This window comes from Adiantum capillus-veneris, chromosome 6, assembly GCF_014529385.1.
Source record: "Adiantum capillus-veneris isolate H3 chromosome 6, ASM1452938v2, whole genome shotgun sequence".
Taxonomy (NCBI): domain Eukaryota; kingdom Viridiplantae; phylum Streptophyta; class Polypodiopsida; order Polypodiales; family Pteridaceae; genus Adiantum; species Adiantum capillus-veneris.
Genome location: NC_140936.1, coordinates 166184996 through 166207190, shown reverse-complemented (window position 1 = coordinate 166207190; position 22195 = coordinate 166184996). Strand labels below are relative to the sequence as shown.

Genomic DNA, 22195 nt, shown 5'->3' with positions numbered 1-22195 from the left:
TGCCAAGCACGACATCTTTTTGTAGCAACTGGATGATTTGTTTTTTACTTGGTGAGCCAAAGGCTTTTTTGGCACTATCTGGACGCACTAGCCACGACGTGCCAGTTGCTATAAATATTTAAAAAAAAACCATCGCATCCACTCGAAGCGAAAAGTTGTAAAACAGAACGCCGCTAGTTGAACCCGGAGACAACCACAAACGAGCGACATTGAAGGCGGGGATAGGTGGTAATTTCACTGAGAAGAAGGAGCTAGTAGCAAGGAGAGTCGAGCAAGGAGTTGAAGAGCGAGGAGACAACAAGCAACACAATAAAAAAAGCCGACTAGTAGCTTAGATAGAGGAGAAATAAAAGGGGATTGTCGCTGTTGAGCTTCGAGTATAGATATCAGACGCTATCTCCAAGCTCAACAGAGGAGATGGATGATATTGCAGCGGAGTGGAGCTGGTTGGAAACAGAGGCTTTGATACTAGCCAAGAGCTGGCCTGTGCGGGATGCCATCAGCCAGCAGCTAGGCCGCCTTGTGGGATGCAAGACCTTTTGTGGGTTGCCTACTTGGTGCAGGAGATTGGCATGGCCTTGTCTGCAAAGTGCAACAGGTTGGCAAATTGAATTGGAGAGCGGCTTTGACAGGACAAGTTAGCGAGTGAATAAGCAGACCACTTCAACACTCTATTCAACTCTAATCCAACCTCCTCATACTTGGACTGAATATGCGATGTAAGATCCATTGTTAGACGCCAAGCGGGATTTTTCCTGCAAGGGAAGGTAGAGCACCGACAATGGAGAAAGATAGCCGACGAGCAGCACAAAGAGAAGAGGTCGTGCATGGGACGCGCAATTGACGATATAATTGGTATTGAATAGGACATTACTGCATCTAGCTTCATCGTCATCTAAGTCTATACTGCAATTCTCTACAGAATCTGAACCCACAGAATCTTTGCCTGAAGCTTTGTTAGCTTGTAGATGCTCATTATCGATATCTTGCCACATCAAATGCTAATGAGCTGCAACGACGACAAACCTTTCCCATGCATTGACATGAGATTGCATGGGAGGGTGGGATGGGTGAAGGTGCTATAAGAGTGCTCAAAAACGGGGCTCAAAACCACTACACTCGCTCGCCTAATTTGGACAGGTCCGGCATTCGTCACCTCTTTGGCAACAACTACAATTTCAAAAGAAGACAGTTGCTAATGATTGAGATATGTAAACTTTGCAATTTATAAGATAGCTCATGGAAACAACGTGCTTCACTAGGTTTGAGTGGGCCTTTGAATTGAGAATTCATCAGTACAATAAACCATGCACCGTTTATGATGTACAATATAAAGTTACTTCTGCTTCTCTTTAAGCTTAATCAATATCTTGTATCTTCTATATTTTCCTTGACTCTTATTTTGTGTATGACAGAGAGGACATAATTCACAACATTAGACGTTTTAATTACACAAGCACGACTCCAACTCGTACGACTCTAACTCGACAACATTGCAAGGTCCATTATCTATATCTGATTTCCTATGCCTATACGTTTGCTTGGTGCAACACATAAATGCTACAGGGCAAGGCACCACTTCCATTTCTTGTACTTTTTTGGAGAGACCATAGTGCCAACTCTCCACCATACTTTTGTATGGCACTTCTGTATGACGTGCACTGTATATTTAGCATTTTCACCTTGTACCTAATTGCAAAACAAAATGTTTAACTATTCACATTGCTTTTATGTAGCTTCATTCAAACATTGTCCTCCAGCTTGCACAATTGGACGACAACACAATTGGACGACACCCGTACATGATTACCAAGTCAATAGTGCTTGTCAATGCTTCCTTAAGTTTAGTTTAGTCACATGTTTTCCTCGTTAGTGCAAGCTCAATCTTGATCATTGAATCTTTATATCAAATAGACACGCACTTCTTTTCTCATAGTTCGGCAATTCAAATTATGTATTATAGTACTCAATGCACTCTGCATGAGGACAACCCTCTATCCTAGCATTTTCTCCCTCAAAGATGTTTTGCATTAGCTTGTGTGATCGACAACCAAGACTCCTTGCTCCCTTCAACTATGACAACACGTAATGCTCTCTCTCCCTCTCTCTCTCTCTCTCTCTCTCTCTCTCTCTCTCTCTCTTTCTATGACAAATAAGAGAAAATTCACTACGCTTCATTTGGAGAGTAACTACACATGTATTTCGCTTTTGAAAGTTCGTAATGCTGTGAGATTGGACCATTTTAAAAGACAACTATAAAAGTGATTAGTCATCGTACACGCAATTCTTTTTTTTTTAATTTGTCAATGTGCTTTGTACTTTGTTTACTTCGGTGCTGCATGCTTGATATCAATTTGTGTATGTCTTATTAGGTTATATACCCTGTTAGGTTCTACAACAACGCCCACCAAGCAAGACTAGTTTAAAACTTGTCATTTCAAAGCCTGCGCATCGTGCTCTACATGCAACGCATGGACGAGTGCGTTAATGCGTGCATGTTTTCAATGTTGTTAGCATAGGTGAGTTAGTGCCCTTTTAATGAAGTGCACATGGTTTGTGTGCTAGCTTCATTTTTTAGGTTGAGGAGGACAGGATGGAGTTTGCTGAACGGCATGGACGACACGGTGGCAGCGCAGAAGGGTGATGGTGAAGTGGATGAGGTGAGTAACGATTCTCCACATTGATTGAGTGGCAACACTAGTGATGCAAGGTGATTGCATTTATACAAGAACGGCACTTCAAAGACCCTGCTCACTAAGCCTTAGTAGAATGCCAATTCCTGCAAGAAGTTACTTGAACCTGGAAGAGTTTTTAAAGGTACAATGGGGTGGAGACTGCCTGTGTACTGAAAAGCACCAATCGGTTGTTTTTCCTTCTAAATGAACCACAATCATCTAAGACTGCTCTACTCTCTTCCAAAGCTGCATTAACAGCCACATCAGTATTGTTTGATAATGAGTTGCACTTATTCCCTTTTTTAACCTCCTTTGACGCAAATGAAGCCTGCTCCGTGCAAAGAGTACTAGGCAATGAGTTGATGGAATCTCTGGTTGTAATTGAATCTCCCTTTGGAAGTATCGAGTCACCTTGGTCTTCATCATTCTCAGAAATAAATTGCATTGAATCAGTGGAGCTGTTGACCCATGAGTCGCCTTCACATGTAAACACATTAGTTGTGCTCCCTCCATCTTCTGATGATGCTGAAAACTCAACGTTACAATCATTCAAAGATTTTCTGCATGATTCCTCTTCAGTTGTTCCATAACTCCCGGATATAAGAAGCCTTTCACAGGACCCCTTATTTCCAATCTTATTGGCCTTGCAACTGAGCTCCCATGAGGTGGACGAGATGGAGGACAACCCATCAGTTAACTCATTATGCTCATAGAGTGCTAGAGGGGATCTTGAAATGTCATTTCAAATGACACTGGCATATCAAATATGTCTTCCGTATTGGGTATTAATGCTGCAATCTCCTCTCTAATCAAATCAGTAATAGTTGCTAGATCTAACTCCAAATAATCTAATGTGCCCACCATCTCTTCTGCCACGCTCATGGGTGAATCAAATCTCAAGTCAAAAGGGAAGTCAATATCGCAAGACCGACTAGATTAATGAATCTGTATCTTCAAGCGCAAAGTATACTACTCTTTGACTCTGACAATCAGCCTAATATAGCTTTTGCGAAAGGAGGGGCTCTTGGTGCAAATAGCCTTGCTAGGCAAAACACAATCTTTGCTTTTCATGACCAATGGATCATGATCTACACTCTCTACATTATCCACACTCTTTGCAGATGCAGTTGGCCTTGCAAGCTTATTGATGACACCATGCCGATCCATGTGATCCACACTCTTTGTAGATGCAGCTGGCCTTGCAAGCTTATTCACGATATCTTGCCCACTGAGCATATTCTTCACTCCAATATTAGTAGTCAGAATTTTCAAATTGGCATTGAGGCAGAAGCTTTGATACCTGTGATTTGATCTTGTGGAGGTTATTTGAGGTGAATGGTGTTGCTTTCATTGAAAGGAAGAGTGAGGGTTAGAAGTGGTTTTATGCATTCATTTTATTGATGTTGTGAATGCTTGCAAATGTTTAGCTCTATTGAGTTGTTGTGATGTTGTGAGAATTGCTACATTGTCTGGACCTAATTATGTCATTTGACGACTTGCTCACCACGTATGCTATGTTTAAGCTTGCAACCTCCCAGAGTTTGGAGTGTGATTCATGCATGGTTGTACTGATTTGGTCGAAAGACATCATGTTTATTCATTAGGATGGCTGGCTTGGTGTATGTATGAGCATTTTCATGCATGCTTCAAGTTGTCTGAGGGTTTGTGGCCTTTCTGTATACTCCTGAAAGTGGTGGCTGAGATCATCACCCTCTATTTCCATGTTGAAAACCCTTACGATATTGAACCCAGCAGTGCATGGGTTCAATCCCTCCCATGGAAGTTTAGCATGCTGAAAGGAAGTCTCTACTACCATAGAACTCCCTGCGCCCATCTTCCCCGGCAAGCTCAGGCCCCCCATTTCCCTTTTCTACCTGTGGTTGCTCACCTGATTGCTCACTTGAGCTCTATTGTGTTTCCTTTTGCATCGATAGGGAGTGTCATTGTCGGCAAGGAGTTCGTAAAATGTTGCATGCTCTTCATAGTCTTATCACCAACGTTGTGCCACAAATGCTTTTGGAACTATTGAGATGCTCACAATTGGAGGACCATCTGTGAAGGACAATGCTCACAATGTCACCCAAGCTTCCTGCTATCTTGTCGCCAGATGACAAATGGCCCAACCTAGATGAAATGCTGGCAGGACTAGGAGCAGCTTGATTAGCTTGCAAATTGTAGTGCTAAAAATTTCGTGCTTCATCATGTCAATCATCTGGTCTTTTGATGTAGTTGCTACCCTAGTTTGGATAATGGACAGACTCCCTGCCATGTTTGCCCTCTAAGACTTAGGAACGAAAGTGCTTCTGCTTTCTATTGCTCAGATCACTCATCCACTTACATATTGCTTTAAATCAATCCCTTCCAATTTTGCCATTAAACTGTGAATTCTCACCTTATCGCTCAAACCCATATTTGGGCGCTTACAAACCAAAAAAATATATTATGCGATGGGGGCGTATGCGTTACACACAATGTCACTGCCCATATGGTGCAAAGATTGAGCTGCCATGCACGCAGCCAAAATCATCAATTGATTGCAGTTCCCGCCAAACATTGGACATGGGGTCTCTACTGCCCAAGTCCTTGTCCACCTGGGTATACCCACATCCAATCGTACTCTACCTCTTGGATACCACGCACGCACACAAGGCTATTGCTCAAACCTATGTGTAAGCACCCTTAGTTAGGACGCACACACCAAAAGCTCTTGCCTAGTTGGCATCTACTGAAATCCTTACAATAGATTAAGGTTGGGCCCCTGAGGTTCCTCAGCTTTGAGAAGGCCCTCATATTCTTGGTCCTTTTATAGGAATTTAACGTTATAGGAGATCATCATATGAAATGTGTATGTGTATGCGCTAATGGCATAGGGCTAAGTGCTGAGTGCTGAGGTCTATTGCATGTGCACATGTGTATGAGTGCATAAGCAAAAGTGTATGTGCTTAGTGCTTATGCATAACATGCTAGAAGAAACACATAAGATTATTGGCTTTTCTATAGTATCCTTTGCATAGGGAGCAACAAATTACCATAAAAAAGACCTCCCTCACCTAAACATAAAAATAGAAAAGTCTTCATGTGCATATTCATCTTATACTTCATCTTATTTTAAGTTCTTCATCTTATACCCCTCTCTCTCTCTCTCTCTCTCTCTCTCTCCCCTCTGCTTGGTTTCCTCCAAAATTCAAAGTACCTAAAAAGTAGTACATAAAGAAAGAAAAAAATCCTCAAAATATAAAACAAGCTATAGTGCATGAATAATCTCTCTGGTCGAAAAAGATACATAGTTTCTAATCATAAGGAAAATAGTGATGCTACATTGTAAGTTTGCCCACTTTTTCTTGAAGCAATCAATTCACCTAAGAGATGATGGACCACCATTGTCACATAAAACTTGGAACCGCTGCTTTTCTCCATAAAGGATAAAAAAATAGAGGGCTCTTTCTATGTTCTTTCAAATGGTTTTTATGGACCACGTGGCAGTTGCTATAAATTGAAAAAAAAAACCATCGCATCGACGTCGGAGTGAAAAGCTGTAAAACAAAATGCCACTAGTTAAATCGGGAGACAAGCACATAAGACCGATGTTGAAGGATTGAAGGTGGGGATAGGTAGTAATTTTAGTGAAAAGAAGTAGCTAGTAGCAAGGAGAGTCCAGCAAGGAGTTGAAGAGTGAGGAGATGACAAGCATCACAGTAAAAATAGCCGACTAGTAGCTTAGATAGAGGAGAAATAAAAGGGGACTGTCACTTCAGAGCTTCGAGTACAGATATCAGACACTATCTCCAAGCTCAACAAAGGAGATGTGGATGAGATGGCTCTGGCGCATGCCTGTCTCAACAAAAGCAACACAGATCTCCTCCGTCCCGACGTCAGCCTGGGCCTCTCGGCTAGTATCAAATCCTCTGTTTACAACCAGCTTCGCTCCGCTACAATAGGACATGATAAGCATAAGATTGTGTGGGCTCAATATCGCAAGACTGGCTACATTCTTAAATTTGTATCTTTAAGCGCAAAGTATACTGACCTTCACCTTTGCCAATCACCCTAATATAGCTTCTGGGGAAGGAGGGGCTCTTGGTGCAAATAGCCTTGTTAGGCACACAATCTTTGCTTTTCATGACCAACATATCATGATCTACACTCTCCGCATGATCCAATCTCTTTGCAGATGCAGATGGCCTTGCAAGCTTATTGATGACACTGTGCCGATCCATGTGATCCACACACTTTGTAGATGCAGCTGGCCTTGCAAGCTTATTCATGATACCCTGCCCGTTGAGAATATTCTTCACTCCAAGATTAGTAGTCACAGTTTTCAAATTGGCATTGAGGCAAAAGCTTTGATACCTGTGATTTGATCTTGTGGAGGTTATTTGAGGTGAATGGTGTTGCTTTCATTGAAAGGGAGAGTAAGGGTTAGAAGTAGTTTTATGAATTCATTTTATTTTTATTGTGAATGCCTGCAAATGTTTATCTCTGTTGAGTTGTTGTGATGTTGTGAGAATTTTTACTTTGTCTGGACCTAATTATGTCGTTTGACAACACATATGCTATTTTTAAGCTTGCAAACTCCCAGAGTTATGAGTGTGATTGATGCATCGTTGTACTGATGTGGTCAAAAGACATCATGTTTATTTATTAAGATGTCTGGCTTGGTGTATGTATAAGCATTGCATGCATGCTTCAAGTTGTCTAAGGGTTTGTTGCCTTTTTGTATACTCCTGAAAGTGGTGGCTGAGATCATCACCCTCTGTTTCCATGTTGAAAACCCTTACGATATTGAACCCACCGGTGCATGGGTTCAATCCCTCCTATGGAAGTTTAGCATGCTGAAAGGAAGTCTCTACTACCATAGAACTCCCTACGCTCATTTCCCCTAGCAAGCTTGGCCTCCCCATTTCCCTTTCCAACCTGTGGCTGCTCACCTGATTGCTCACTTGAGCTCTATTGTGTTGCCTTTTGCATCGAGAGGGAGTGTCATTGTCGGCAAGGAGTTTGTAAAATGTTGCATGCTCTTTATAGTCTTATCACCAATTTGATGTTGTGCCACAAATGCTTTTGGAACTATTGAGATGCTCACAATTGGAGGACCATCTGAGAAGGACGATGCTCACAATGTCACCCAAGCTTGCTGCCATCTTGTTGCCAGATGACAAATGGCCCAACCTAGATGAAATGCTGGCAGGACTAGGAGCAGCTTGATTAGCTTGCAAATTGTAGTGCTAAAAATTTCGTGCTTCATCATGTCAATCATCTGGTCTTTTGATGTAGTTGCTAGCCTAGTTTGGATAATGGCCAGACTCCCTGCCATGTTTTCCCTATGAGACTTAGAAACGAAAGTGCTTCTGCTTTCTATTGCTTAGATCACTCATCCACTTACATATTGCTTTAAATCAATCCCTTCCAATTTTGCCATTAAACTGTGAATTCTCACCTTATTGCCCAAACCAATATTTGGGCACTTACACATCAAAAAAATATATTATGGGATGGGGGCGTATGCGTTAAACACAACGCCACTTCCCATATGGTGCAAAGACTGAGCTGCCATGCACGCAGCCAAAATCATCAATTGATTGCAGTTCCCACCCAAGATTGCACATGGGGTCTCTACTACCGAGGTCCTTGTCCACTCGGGTATACCCACATCCAATCGTACTTTGCCTCTTGGATACCACGTACGCACACAAAGCTATTGCTCAAACCTATGTGTAAGCACCCTTAGCTAGGACGCACACACCAAAAGCTCTTGCCTAGTTGGCATCTACTAAAATCCTTACAATAGATTAAGGTTGGGCCCTTGAGGTTCCTCAGCTCTGAGAAGGGCCTCATATTCTTGGTACTTTTATAGGAATTTAGCGTTATAAGAGATTATCATATGAAATGTGTATGTGTATGCGCTAATGGCATAGGGCTGAGTGCTGAGTGCTGAGGGATATTGCATGTGCACATGTGTATGAGTGCTGAGGGCTATTGCATGTGCACATGTGTATGAGTGCATAAGCAAAAGTGTATGTGCTTAGTGCTTATGCATATCATGCTAGAAGAAACACACAAGATAATTGGCTTTGCCATAGTCTCCTTTGCATGGGGAGCAACAAATTTCCATAAAAAAGACCTCCCTCACCTAAACATAAAAATAGAAAAGTCTTCATGTGCATATTCATCTTATACTTCATCTTATTTTAAGTTCTTCATCTTATACGTCTCTCTCTCTCTCTCTCTCTCTCTCTCTCTCTCTCTCTCTCTCCCCTTCCTTGGTTTCCTCCAAAATTCAAAGTACCTAAAAAGTAGTACATAAAGAAAGAAAAAAATCCTTAAAATATAAAACAAGCTATGGTGCATGAATAATCTCTCTGGTCGAAAAAGATACATAGTTGCTAATCATAGGGAAAATAGTGATGCTACATTATAAGTTTGCCCACCTTTTCTTGAAGCAATCAATTCACCTAAGAGATGATGGACCACCATTGTCACATAAAACTTGGAACCTCTTCTTTGCTCCATGAAGGACAAAAAAATAGAGGGCTCTTTCTATGTTCTTTCAAGAGGTTTTTATGGACCACGTGGCAGTTGCTATAAATTGAAAAAAAAACCATCGCATCGACTTCGAAGTGAAAAGCTGTAAAACAAAACGCTGCTAGTTAAATAGGGAGACTAGCACAGAAGAGCGACGTTGAAGGATTGAAGGCGGGGATAGGTAGTAATTTTAGTGAGAAGAAAGAGCTAGTAGCAAGGAGAGTCCAGCAAGGAGTTGAAGAGTGAGGAGACGGCAAGCAACATAGTAGAAATAGCCGACCAGTAGCTTATATAGAGGAGAAATAAAAGGGGATTGTCAATGCAGAGCTTCGAGTACAGATATCAGACGCTATCATCAAGCTCAACAAAGGAGATGTGGATGAGAGGGCTCTGGCGCATGCCTGTCTCAACGAAATCAACACAGATCTCCTTTGTCCCGACGTCACATTAGGAAAAGTTTGGACTCAAAAATGGGCCTTGTAAGAATTGTTGATGTGGCATAGCTTTGAAAAAGTGGGGATCGGTAAATTTTTTGCAAATAAGATCCAAACTTGTCGGAGGTTGGATATTTAGAATCTACTCTTCAAATGCTATGTATTGATATATAGCATGCATGTATCGGACATTGCCTTCATGTAGATCTAGAAAAAAGTGATTTTTGATTACTGTAACGGTAACAAAACTTGGGTGATTGAAAAAAAATGGCATAACTTTCATAGAAGTCATCCAAACTTTTTGGATCTTGGCTCTTTAGAATCCATTTTTCAAGAACTTTCCAATGATAGGTCATATCATGGGGTTCTAAGCAATATTTAGAGGGGTCTACCGGGTTGCTTTCTTTTGTACAACTTTGATGATGTGGCACTCTTAAAAGGCCCAAAAATGAGTTCAAAATTTTCCTAATGTACCCGGCCTCTCGGCTAGTATCAAATCCTCTGTCTCAACGAAATCAACACAGATCTCCTCCATCCCGACGTCAGTCCCGGTCTCTCGGATGGTATCAAATCCTTTGTTTCCAACCAGCGTCGCTCCACTGCAATAGGCCATGATAAGCACAAGCTTGTGCGGGCTCAATATCGCAATACTGGCTACATTCTTGAATTTGTATCTTCAAGCGCAAAGTATACTGACCTTCGCCTTTGCCAATCACCCTAATATAGCTTCTGCGGAAGGAGGGGCTCTTGGTGCAAATAGCCTTGCTAGGCACACAATCTTTGCTTTTCATGACCAAAAAATCATGATCTACACTCTCCGCATGATCCACACTCTTTGCGGATGCAGATGGCCTTGCAAGCTTATTGATGACACCATGCCAATCCATGTGATCCACACTCTTTGTAGATGCAGCTGGCCTTGCAAGCTTATTCATGATACCCTACCCGCTGAGCATATTCTTCACTCCAAGATTAGTAGTCACAGTTTTCCAATTGGCATTGAGGCAAAAGCTTTGATACCTGTGATTTGATCTTGTGGAGGTTATTTGAGGTGAATGGTGTTGCTTTCATTGAAAGGGAGAGTGAGGGTTAGAAGTAGTTTTATGCATTCATTTTATTGTTATTCTGAATGCCTGCAAATGTTTAGCTCTATTGAGTTGTTGTGAGAGTTGTTACTTTGTCGGGACCTAATTATGTCATTTGACAACACGTATGCTATGTTTAAGCTTGCAAACTCCCAGAGTTATGAGTGTGATTGATGCATCGTTGTACTGATGTGGTCAAAAGACATCATGTTTATTTATTAAGATGGCTGGCTTGGTGTATGTATGAGCATTGCATGCATGCTTCAAGTTGTCTGAGGGTTTGTTGCCTTTCTGTATACTCCTAAAAGTGGTGGCTGATATCATCACCCTCTGTTTCCATGTTGAAAACCTTTACGATATTGAACCCACCAGTGCATGGGTTCAATCGCTCCCATGGAAGTTTAGCATGCTGAAAGGAAGTCTCTACTACCATAGAACTCCCTACGCCCATTTTCCCTAGCAAGCTTGGGCCCCCCATTTCCCTTTCCTACCTGTGGTGGCTGCTCACCTGATTGCTCACTTGAACTCTATTGTGTTTCCTTTGGCATCGATAGGGAGTGTCATTGTCGGCAAGGAGTTCGTAAAATGTTGCATGCTCTTTATAGTCTTATCACCAATTTGATGTTGTGCCACAAATGCTTTTGGAACTATTGAGATGCTCACAATTGGAGGACCATCTGTGAAGGACAATGCTCACAATGTCACCCAAGCTTCCTGCTATCTTGTCGCAAGATGACAAATGGCCCCACCTAGATGAAATGGTGACAGGACTAGGAGCTGCTTGATGAGCTTGCAAATTGTAGTGCTGAAAATTTCGTGCTTCATCATGTCAATCATCTGGTCTTTTGATGTAGTTGCTAGCCTAGTTTGGATAATGGACAGACTCCCTGCCATGTTTGCCCTCTGAGACTTAGGAATGAAAGTGCTTTTGCTTTCTATTGGTCAGATCACTCATCCACTTACATATTGCTTTAAATAAATCCCTTCCAATTTTGCTATTAAACTGTGAATTCTCACCTTATTGCCCAAACCAATATTTGGGCGCTTACAGACCAAAAAAATCTATTATGGGATGGGGGCGTATGCGTTACACACAACGTCACTGCCCATATGGTGCAGAGGCTAAGCTGCCATGCACGCAACCAAAATCATCAATTGATTGTAGTTCCCGCCCAAAAATTGGACATGGGGTCTCTACTGCCGAGGTCCTTGTCCACTCGGGTATACCCACATCCAATCGTACTCTACCTCTTGGATACCACGTACGCACACAAAGCTATTGCTCAAACCTATGTGTAAGCACCCTTAATTAGGATGCACACACCAAAAGATCTTGCCTAGTTGGCATCTACTAAAATCCTTACAATAGATTAAGGTTGGGCCCCTGAGGTTCCTCAACTGTGAGAAGTCCCTCATATTCTTGGTACTTTTATGGGAATTTAGTGTTATACATATGAAATGTGTATGTGTATGCGCTAATGGCATAGGGCTGAGTGTTGAGTACTGAGGGCTATTGCATGTGCACATGTGTATGAGTGCATAAGCAAAAGTGTATGTGCTTAGTGCTTATGCATAACATGCTAGAAGAAACACATAAGATAATTGGCTTTGCCATAGTCTCCTTTGCATAGGGAGCAACAAATTGCCATAAAAAAGACCTCCCTCACCTAAACATAAAAATAGAAAAGTCTTCATGTGCATATTCATCTTATACTTCATCTTATTTTAAGTTCTTCATCCTATACCTCTCTCTCTCTCTCTCTCCTCCCCCCCCTTCCCCTTGCTTGGTTTCCTCCAAAATTCAAAGTACCTAAAAAGTAGTACATAAAGAAAGAAAAAAATCCTCAAAATATAAAACAAGCTGTAGTGCATAAGTAATCTCTCTGGTTGAAAAAGATACATAGTTTCTAATCATAAGGAAAATAGTGATGCTACATTGTAAGTTTGCCCACTTTTTCTTGAAGCAATAAATTCACCTAAGGGATGATGGACCACCATTGTCACATAAAACTGGGAACCGCTGCTTCACTCCATGAAGGACAAAAAAATAGAGGGCTCTTTCTATGTTATTTCAAGAGGTTTTTATGGACCGCGTGGCAGTTGCTATAGATTGAAAAAAAAAACCATCGCATCGACGTCGGAGTGAAAAGCTGTAAAACAAAATGTCGCTAGAGTTAAATAGGGAGACAAGCACAGAAGAGCGATGTTGAAGGATTGAAGGCGGGGATAGGTAGTAATTTTAGTGAGTAGAAGGAGCTAGTAGCAAGGAGAGTCGAGCAAGGACTTGAAGAGGGAGGAGACGACAAGTAGCACAGTAAAAATAGCCGAGCAGTAGCTTAGATAGAGGAGAAATAAAAGGGGACTGTCTCTACAGAGATTTGAGTACAGATATCAGACGCTATCTCCAAGCTCAACAAAGGAGATGTGGATGAGAGGGCTCTGGCGCATGCCTGTCTCAACGAAATCAACACAGATCTCCTCCATACCGACGTCAGTCCCGGTCTCTCGGATGGTATCAAATCCTTTGTTTCCAACCAGCGTCGCTCCACTGCAATAGGCCATGATAAGCACAAGCTTGTGCGGGCTCAATATCGCAATACTGGCTACATTCTTGAATTTGTATCTTCAAGCGCAAAGTATACTGACCTTCGCCTTTGCCAATCACCCTAATATAGCTTCTGCGGAAGGAGGGGCTCTTGGTGCAAATAGCCTTGCTAGGCACACAATCTTTGCTTTTCATGACCAAAAAATCATGATCTACACTCTCCGCATGATCCACACTCTTTGCGGATGCAGATGGCCTTGCAAGCTTATTGATGACACCATGCCAATCCATGTGATCCACACTCTTTGTAGATGCAGCTGGCCTTGCAAGCTTATTCATGATACCCTACCCGCTGAGCATATTCTTCACTCCAAGATGAGTAGTCACAGTTTTCCAATTGGCATTGAGGCAAAAGCTTTGATACCTGTGATTTGATCTTGTGGAGGTTATTTGAGGTGAATGGTGTTGCTTTCATTGAAAGGGAGAGTGAGGGTTAGAAGTAGTTTTATGCATTCATTTTATTGTTATTGTGAATGCCTGAAAATGTTTAGCTCTGTTGAGTTGTTGTGATGTTGTAAGAATTGTTAGTTTGTCTGGACCTAATTATGTCATTTGACAACACGTATGCTATGTTTAAGCTTGCAAACTCCCAGAGTTATGAGTGTGATTGATGCACCGTTGTACTGATGTGGTCAAAGGACGTCATGTTTATTTATTAAGATGGCTGGCTTGGTGTATGTATGAGCATTGCATGCATGGTTTAAGTTGTCTAAGGGTTTGTTGCCTTTCTGTATACTCTTGAAAGTGGTGGCTGATATCATCACCCTCTGTTTCCATGTTGAAAACCCTTACGATAGAGTTTATTCTTACCTTTGTAAACTCCCTTCTCTTTAGCTTTGTTGGAGTTGCCCTTAGGAGACTTTTGGACATTGTCCTTCCCCTTAGGCTCATTGGAAACCTTGTTTTTCGGGGGCTTATTATTTATTTTTTCCCCCGTTTGGAAATTGATTCGAGAGGCGACCATAGTGTGGTGTATTACTGCCGATATGGTACGTGGTCTTTGGGAGTTGACATACTCCGCCATTTCTTCGGTTAAGCCCGCACAAAATTGTTGCTTTTGCCCTCCAAAATCCAACCTTTTGAAGACAGTGGCTTTGAGTTGTAGGTCCCAAAACTTGTCTACATATTTGTGGATGGATTCATTGGGAGAGAGCTTTAAGCTTCGCCATTCGGTGAGTACTTTGTCTTTTGCATCGGTGGACAAAAATTGCTTCATAATGGAAGCTCTTAAAGCCTTCCATGTTCGTGGAGCTTCACCATTGGCTCGTAGGCTAGACCACCATTGTCTGGCGGACTTTTGAAAGTGCTTAGCTACATGGTGTAGCTTAGAGGACTCCGTGAAGCCCTCATCTCCAAACGCCGCATCGAATTGCTAGATAAAGGCCAAGACTTTGTCCGTAGCACCAAAGGTGCCATCATAGGTAAGGAAAGAGATGCTCTTCCCTCCCTCTTTGAATTTCTTCAGCTTGGAAGACCTCTTCCATGCGGCATAGGATTTCCTATGGCCTCTTCTTTTTGATGGTTCAAAAGTTGCACCATCACTTTCTTCAGAAGGTGAAGAATTTGAAGAAGTTGGAGAAGAGGGTGACCTCTTTCTCGCCTTTTTCTTGTCTTGATCTTTGTTGTCTTCCCCATAGCTTTCATAAGAGGAAGAGGATGAAGAAGATGGAGAAGAGGGTGTCCTCTTTCTCGCCTTTTTCTTCTCTTTCTTTTTATCATCCCTCTTTGAATTGTGGTGAGGAGAAGAATACGATGGTCTTCTCCGCTTTGGTGGTGATGCAGAGCGTTTAGCCCGCCTTCTTCGTGGAGCCATCTCCGCCGAGGTGGCGGGAGACTGACTTCTTTCTCGTTCCTTCGGTAGAGGCTCTTGAGTTCTCCTTTGGGAAGGAGATGCATCATCAAGAAGTAAATTCTTGAGCCCTTCATAAGGATCCTTTTCTTCTTCCTGAATCGGAGAGAGACCTCTTTTGGTAGTCTCACAAGGAGGCTTCCTAGGTGTTCTCTCGTCATGGTGAATAGATTGAAGAATCCCGTGAGCACGGAGTTGCCGTTGCACTTCACTTTGGAGAGATGGATTGCCCATGGCTTGTTGAAGCCTAGAAACAAGATAGTTAACAAGCATTGAAGCATCATTAGTAGCTTGCTCATGAGCAAAATAAAAGTTATCAACATTAATTTCACTCTCTTTACTATTGTCAGCCATTCTAACAACTTTTAGGTGTAAAATTTTTAGGTATACATTGGAACTTCAAGCCCTAGTTGCTACTCCTCTTTACCCCTTTAGAAAAAGCACTCAAGCTACTGTACCTGCGGCTCGAATACCATTAATTGCAAGGAATAGAAGAGAGGGTCTTTCGACACCAAAACAGCACCGGCTCCTGTCAAGCTTCTAATAGCTCAATAGTGGTTAAGCCATAGGCAAGCCCCGTAGGAATCCACTATTAAGAGCATGGCTCTCGACGGTGATGCCTCGTTAACTCCACGAAGACAGGCGCACTGCAAGGCTGAAAAATCCCTATTCTACTTACTCACAGGCAATTAATAATACCAACCATTTGTAGCTAGCTTGAGGACCTCCCTTCTTGAGCAAGAAAAGAGAAACCTTGAGCTCTGATACCAATGAAACATTTAATGTCCTAATAATATATGTGTAGCCGAAATTAGCATGAACATAGTGGGCATTTCATTAGAATAGATTCCTAATGAGAATTACAAGAGTGCTTAATGGAGAGAGCAACAAAAAGCATAACACCTAGTTAGATAGCATCGACAATACTTTCAAAAGAGAGAGAAATTAAGCTATTGACAATAGTTGAGGACCGGATTTTCATGGAGCCGGTCTCCCCTCCAAAAGGCTTTGTATTATGGTTTCTCCCATCAAGAGAGACATTGTACAATACAATTCTTTGTGTTCCTTCAAGACTAGCTAGTGCAATGAAGATGGAAGCTTCATGCACCAAGAAAAACACTTAATCAAACACAACTTGAATTATCCCCGTTCTCAGACCCAAGACCTCACACACCTTCGAAGATGGTGAGAGCTAGCAGGGTATGAGAGTAGATTGAGAGGAAGAAGGAGTATCTTACAAGAAAGATGTACATCTCCTCACATAATCACTCATATTAGCATAGCTTAGCTTAGTAATTAGCTTGGTAGAGGAGATAAGCATGAATTGAAGCTTGGCTCTTGGTTGGATTTGCGTCCACATGCCAAGAGAGTGTTGATGTAGGCTTCTATCTCACAAGCTTGGAGTAGGTGATGAGCTCTCCATTAAAGCTTGGGAGGAGATAGAGTATTCTTCCTTCACACATGGTCAAGTGTGAGTGTGTGTGTGTCAATGCCAAGCAAAAATCAGCCCCCTCTCTCTCTTGGGCGAGCTCGCCCTTGTTGCTAATGTGGTCTGGCTTTTGCCTCATTGGACCTCCCCCAGTCAAGCCAATGGGTATTAAGCAGCATAAGTGATAGCCTTCTGACATGTGTCCCCTTTCTCCTTTTGTGAGAGATTTAGGTAATTAAATAATTAAACTAAACTCTCATTGGACCCCTTTGCCTCCTGGCCAATAGAAATCAGGCAAGCCATGGGGCTTCTGAATGCTCATTGGACCCTTTGGGAGACTGCCCAATAGTCTTCTAGGAGACTTAATTCTCATTGGTTTCTTTTATTAAATGTTTTTAAATTAATTAAACTACATTTACTCTAGCTTAATTCTCATTGGTCCACTTCAAGGGTCTTCCAATAGGAATTGAGCACACCTTGTGGGCATCTAGCCTAGGGAGCTGACATGTGTCCCTCATTCCCTTTGTGTAAAGGGAGCCTGTGTGTGTGTGTGGCTTTCTCTCTCATCCCCTACCTTTGGGGCTTGCCCCCTCCCATGTAGGGATGTGCAAAGACTTCTAGGGCACACACAAAGCATCCAATTTTCCCTAGGGTTGACCTTTGGACACAACCTTTGAATTTTGGAACCTTAGCATTTTGGAAGTCTTAATGGGCTGAACCTTAGGGTCTTTTTAGCCCATTGTTGCACATGGCTCTTTTGCAGATGGCCCCCCCTTTGGATCCCTATTTTCCCTCCTTTGGATCCCTACTGTGGCCGGTCTGCTAGCTTAACCGATATTCTAGCTTTTTCTCCCCTGGCACTTCCCCACATTAAATGATCAGTTTAATATGAGAAAATCATTTAGGAGAATTAGATATTGATTATTATGACATGTTCACTTACTCCAGACTTCATGTACTTGATGGTTCACTTTTTATTATTGATTTCCGTGCTACAAGAGATATGACATATCAGTCTAAGTGACTCCATAACTATCATCTACTACTAGGTCAATGTGTTGTTTATCTTGTTGATGATACGACTTCTCAAGTAAAGAATATTGGAGATTTATATCTTGGTACCTTATATTCTTTGACTCGAGTTTTGTGAGGGGTGCTACATGTTTCAGATCTTCAACGTAATCTTCTTTCAGTTTGCTAGACTTGTTGATCTTGATCTCTTATTGGATTTGATCATACCAAATGCCATATTGGGAAAGATAGACAGACTATTACGATTGCTTCTCAAAATGGTAATCTGTTTAAACTCTCTCTCAATGATGTTGTAGCAAATGTTGTCACTGCTCCAAGTGATCATGATTGCAAGGTATGGCATCACCACTTTGTTCATCATGATTTCTCAAAACTCCTTGATCTTCATCCCCATGATCTTGTTTGTTGCATGGATCTTAAATCTCATCCCTAGATGGGAATCTGTGAGTTTTGTGTTCTTGGGAAGCATAATCGTAAACCCTTTCCTCTCTCAAATACAACTCATTCTCATTATATATTGAATCTTGTTCATACTAATATATGTGGACCTCTACCTTCATGGAGATCACAACATCATTACTTCATTACTTTTATTGATGATTACTCACGGTATACCACTCTTTTTTTGCTTAGACAAAAATCTGAGTCCTTATCTATTTTCCAGCAATTTTACAAGGCTTCGGAAATTCAAATTGGTTGTTGCCTCAAGAAGCTTCATAGTGACAATGGAGGCGGATATGTTTCTCAAGAGTTTGCGAGTTACTATGCTGACAGTGGTATTCATCATGAACACACTATTCCATATTCACCTCAACAGAATGGCATTGTCGAATGAAAGAATCAAATTTTTCTCAATGCTATAAGAAGTATGCTAATTCATTTGGGTATCTCGTGTTTTCTAGGTTGAAGCTACTTTGGTGGTAGTATTCATTCAAAATTATCTTCCTACTACTGCAACTTTTGATAAGATACCCATCATAGCATGGGCGGATGACATTCCTTCTGTATCTCAGTTTTGAACCTTTGGATGTATTGCTTATATTCATGTTCCCAAAGAAACGCGAACAAAGCTTGATACTCTTGGTCTCAAAAATATTTTTATTGGATACTTTGACACTTCCAAAGGCTACAAATCCTATAACCCTTCTTTCTAGAAAGTAATTGTGAATCGTGATGCTGCTTTTAACAGACAGCTTATGGGAGGCTCATGGTCCATGGATGATGTTGATGATACTAAATCGTTGCTTCAGGATTTTCTATTTCATTCAGATGATGAAACTCTTTCTATAGAGAAGCTTCCTTCTTCACAGCCATCAATTCCCAATGTAACCAATGATGATATTGACATTTTCGTTGATCTACCTATTGATTTTGAACATGGTCCATGTCATGTTTAGGATGACTGTAAGGTTTCCATCTTTTTGGAAGCAAAAAAATAAACCCCTAAGCTTGAATTGAGAGCACCAGACCAACAAACTGGTAAACCACTGTCTCAAAAGTAGCTAAATTTGTATTTTTGGAATCTTAAGCACGACAAACCTATAGCTGGAAAATTTTAGAATTGTATTCTCGTGAAATCGACCTCCCTATGGCCTCCGAAAGTGTTCACGCCTACTTTAATTTGCTAAAACAATTGGAAGGTTTTAGTAATCATTGAAGTAGAAGATTTTTTATAACCTCCCATATATTTATTGTTTAGGCAAAAAATAAGCTTGAAAAATAGCAAAATTGAATTTTAAAGCAGGCAAGTGTTGGGGAGGACCATCATTGATCTACTATAGTCTAAAATAGCAGTAGGGGGTGCTAGGGGAGATGTGAGGCTGCCTTGGAGTGCAAGAAACTACTAAATGTAGTCCTTGGTTACCAGAAACATATAAATAGACCCCCCCTTGGCTTCGTAACTTCACTCAGACACAGAGACCTCGCCAAATCTCTTTAGCATAGAGAGACTTTGCCCAAAAATCACTAGAGAGAAAAACTCTAGTTGATTAACAAAGGTAATTAATGCTAACACCTGTTAATTAGTAGAAATATATCAATCTATATTTAATTTTCTAATTAATCTAACTAATTAAAAAGATAAAACCGCTTTGTATTGTAAATCATACTATTAATATTAATACACTATTGATTATTCAAATTATGAATAGATTATTATCTTATTAATTATTAAACCCTATAGGTCTAAAATTAATTAATCTTGATCTTAATTAAGAAAAAATATATTATTTAAACTTAGATAATTACAAGGTAATTATCAAAGCTTATTCATACTATTAGCAAGCTAAGAAAACTATGTCTTAACTTTTTTACTAGCTTTAGTATTTATTTAGGTAGAGATTTATTTTCAGTCTTAAAATTGATAGAAATTTTAGTAAATTAGCTTACTAAATCACAAAATAATTATAAGTAATAAATTTAAGTGTCAAAAAATTATGATAACTAGCATATAACTAGTTTACAAATTTTACTAATTATCCTAGCTTAAAAACCCTATTTTTAGCACTAGTTTAATTAAATTAATGAGTAAGTATGATAAAAAGTTAATGAGATATTTATCAAATATAAATTTTTATACTCTATTTTTGGTTGAAATTTAATAAAGATAATTAGTAGCATAATTAAAAGTTAAAGAGATATTTATTAAAGATATATCTAAGTATAAAAAACCCAAGATAATTAGCTTGTAATTACTTGATTATTCTAAATAATTATTATAATCCATGAACTCTATTTTGAGCTCAAGTTTAATGAAGATATTTAGTAAATATCATTAAAATTTAATGAGATATTTATCAAAGTGGTACCTAAATATAAACAACTCAAGATAATTATCTCATAATTACTTAATTAGTTTAAGTAATTATCTTAACCCAAAAATATTATCTTTGACTAAATTTTAATAGACATAATTAGTAAAAATGATTAAATGTTAATGAGATATTTTTCAAAAATAGATATAAATACAAAAAATCCAATATAATTATCTCATAATTATTTAACTATTTTAAGTAATTATGTTAGCCCAAAAATTCTATTCTTGGCTGAATTTTAAGAAAGATAACTAGTAAAATAATTAAATATTTCTGAGGTATTTATTAGAGTTAGATCTAATTGTAAACAACCCAAGATAATTAGCTCACAATTACTTAATTATTTTGAGTAATTATCTTAGCCCAAAGATCTTATTCTTAGCAAAAATTTAATAAAGATAGCTAGTAAATTCAACTTAAAATTAATGAAAAATTTATCGAAGATAGAAGTGAGATTAAAAAACTTAATTACTTAATTAGTTTAAGAACTTGTCTTAGTCCAAAATTTTTATTTTTGGTTGAAATTTAATAAAGATAATTAGTAAAAATGATCAAAAGTTTATGAGATATTTATCAAAGGTAGATCTAAGTCTTAAAAGCACGTGATAATTGTTTATAATTGATTTATTAGATTATGTATTTATCTTAGCCCAAAAACTTTGTTTTTGGTTGAAAATCCAAAAAACGAAAGGGTATCTTCCAAGAAACCTGTTAAGAAATAAGACGTAGCTAAATAGATTTTTGAGTAGATTACTTAATGGAGAGATATAGATTTCACACACAAGAGATTATAGAGTAGAGAGAGAGAGAGAGTACACATGATATACGTGGTTCACCCAAAGTGGGCTACGTCCACGGGAAAGCAGCCACTCAATGGCTTTAGCACTTCAAAAGAAGAAGTAGTTTACAAAGGGATTAAACCTTTGATAGAGCTCCCGCCTTGCTTCACTCTCACCACCTCACACTCACCTTGTTGCATCAACTTCACACTATATAATGTGCGTAGAAATGGCCTCCTTTTATAGGCCAAAAGGGCTGCCCTCTCTTATGAGAGACAACCATGTGTAGCCGCCCTTGTGCGAACAAGTCCAAATCGGACCCTCCAATCCGCCCATGTGTGGCCGCCCTTGAGAAGACAAGTCCGCTTTTTAATTCGGCCACCGGCCACCGGCCATTGAGTTCCGACCAGTGGCCACTGGCCATTGACTTCCGACCACCGGCCATCGGCCACCGGCCAACCGACCGGTTGTTTTTCGACCACTTTCCAGCCGCCGTCCGGCCATAATATTTCGACGAAAAAAAAAGTCTCGGGGGCCTCCGCCCTCGAGGCCTCTAAAGTTACCCTAATTCTTGTCCGTGAAAATTTTGGTTTTCGGTGAGCGATTTTCCTTCACGCACGATGGCTTCTCCTCATAATGGGGGCCTTACAAATGTGCGCTTTTACCACAGAAAATTACAAGGGTAAATCAGGCTCCATACTTAACAAAACAAACATACACTTGTTTGTAAATTAGGAAATACTTGTTTGGGTTAAGGCTGATTGAAGTAGGAAAGATATGATTGATCATCCTTAAGACAGCTTGTCTTAAGACACCTCCAACTCTTTAGTATATTTTGATGAATAATGATGGCTATAAGGCCACTGATAAATCGGGTACCACCATGAACGATGAGTCTCTACTCCGTCATGTTTTGATGTGTCTACATAAGTTAGGATACCATTTCTTATCCTAGGGAGCCACCCAGTTGTA

At 40.2% G+C, this 22195-nt stretch overlaps 1 pseudogene; it reads right to left on the bottom strand.

Moving 5' to 3' along the window:
* Positions 1 to 2738: 2738 nt before the first annotated feature.
* LOC147456657 (uncharacterized) lies at positions 2739 to 4536 on the bottom strand (annotated as a pseudogene).
* Positions 4537 to 22195: the final 17659 nt, after the last annotated feature.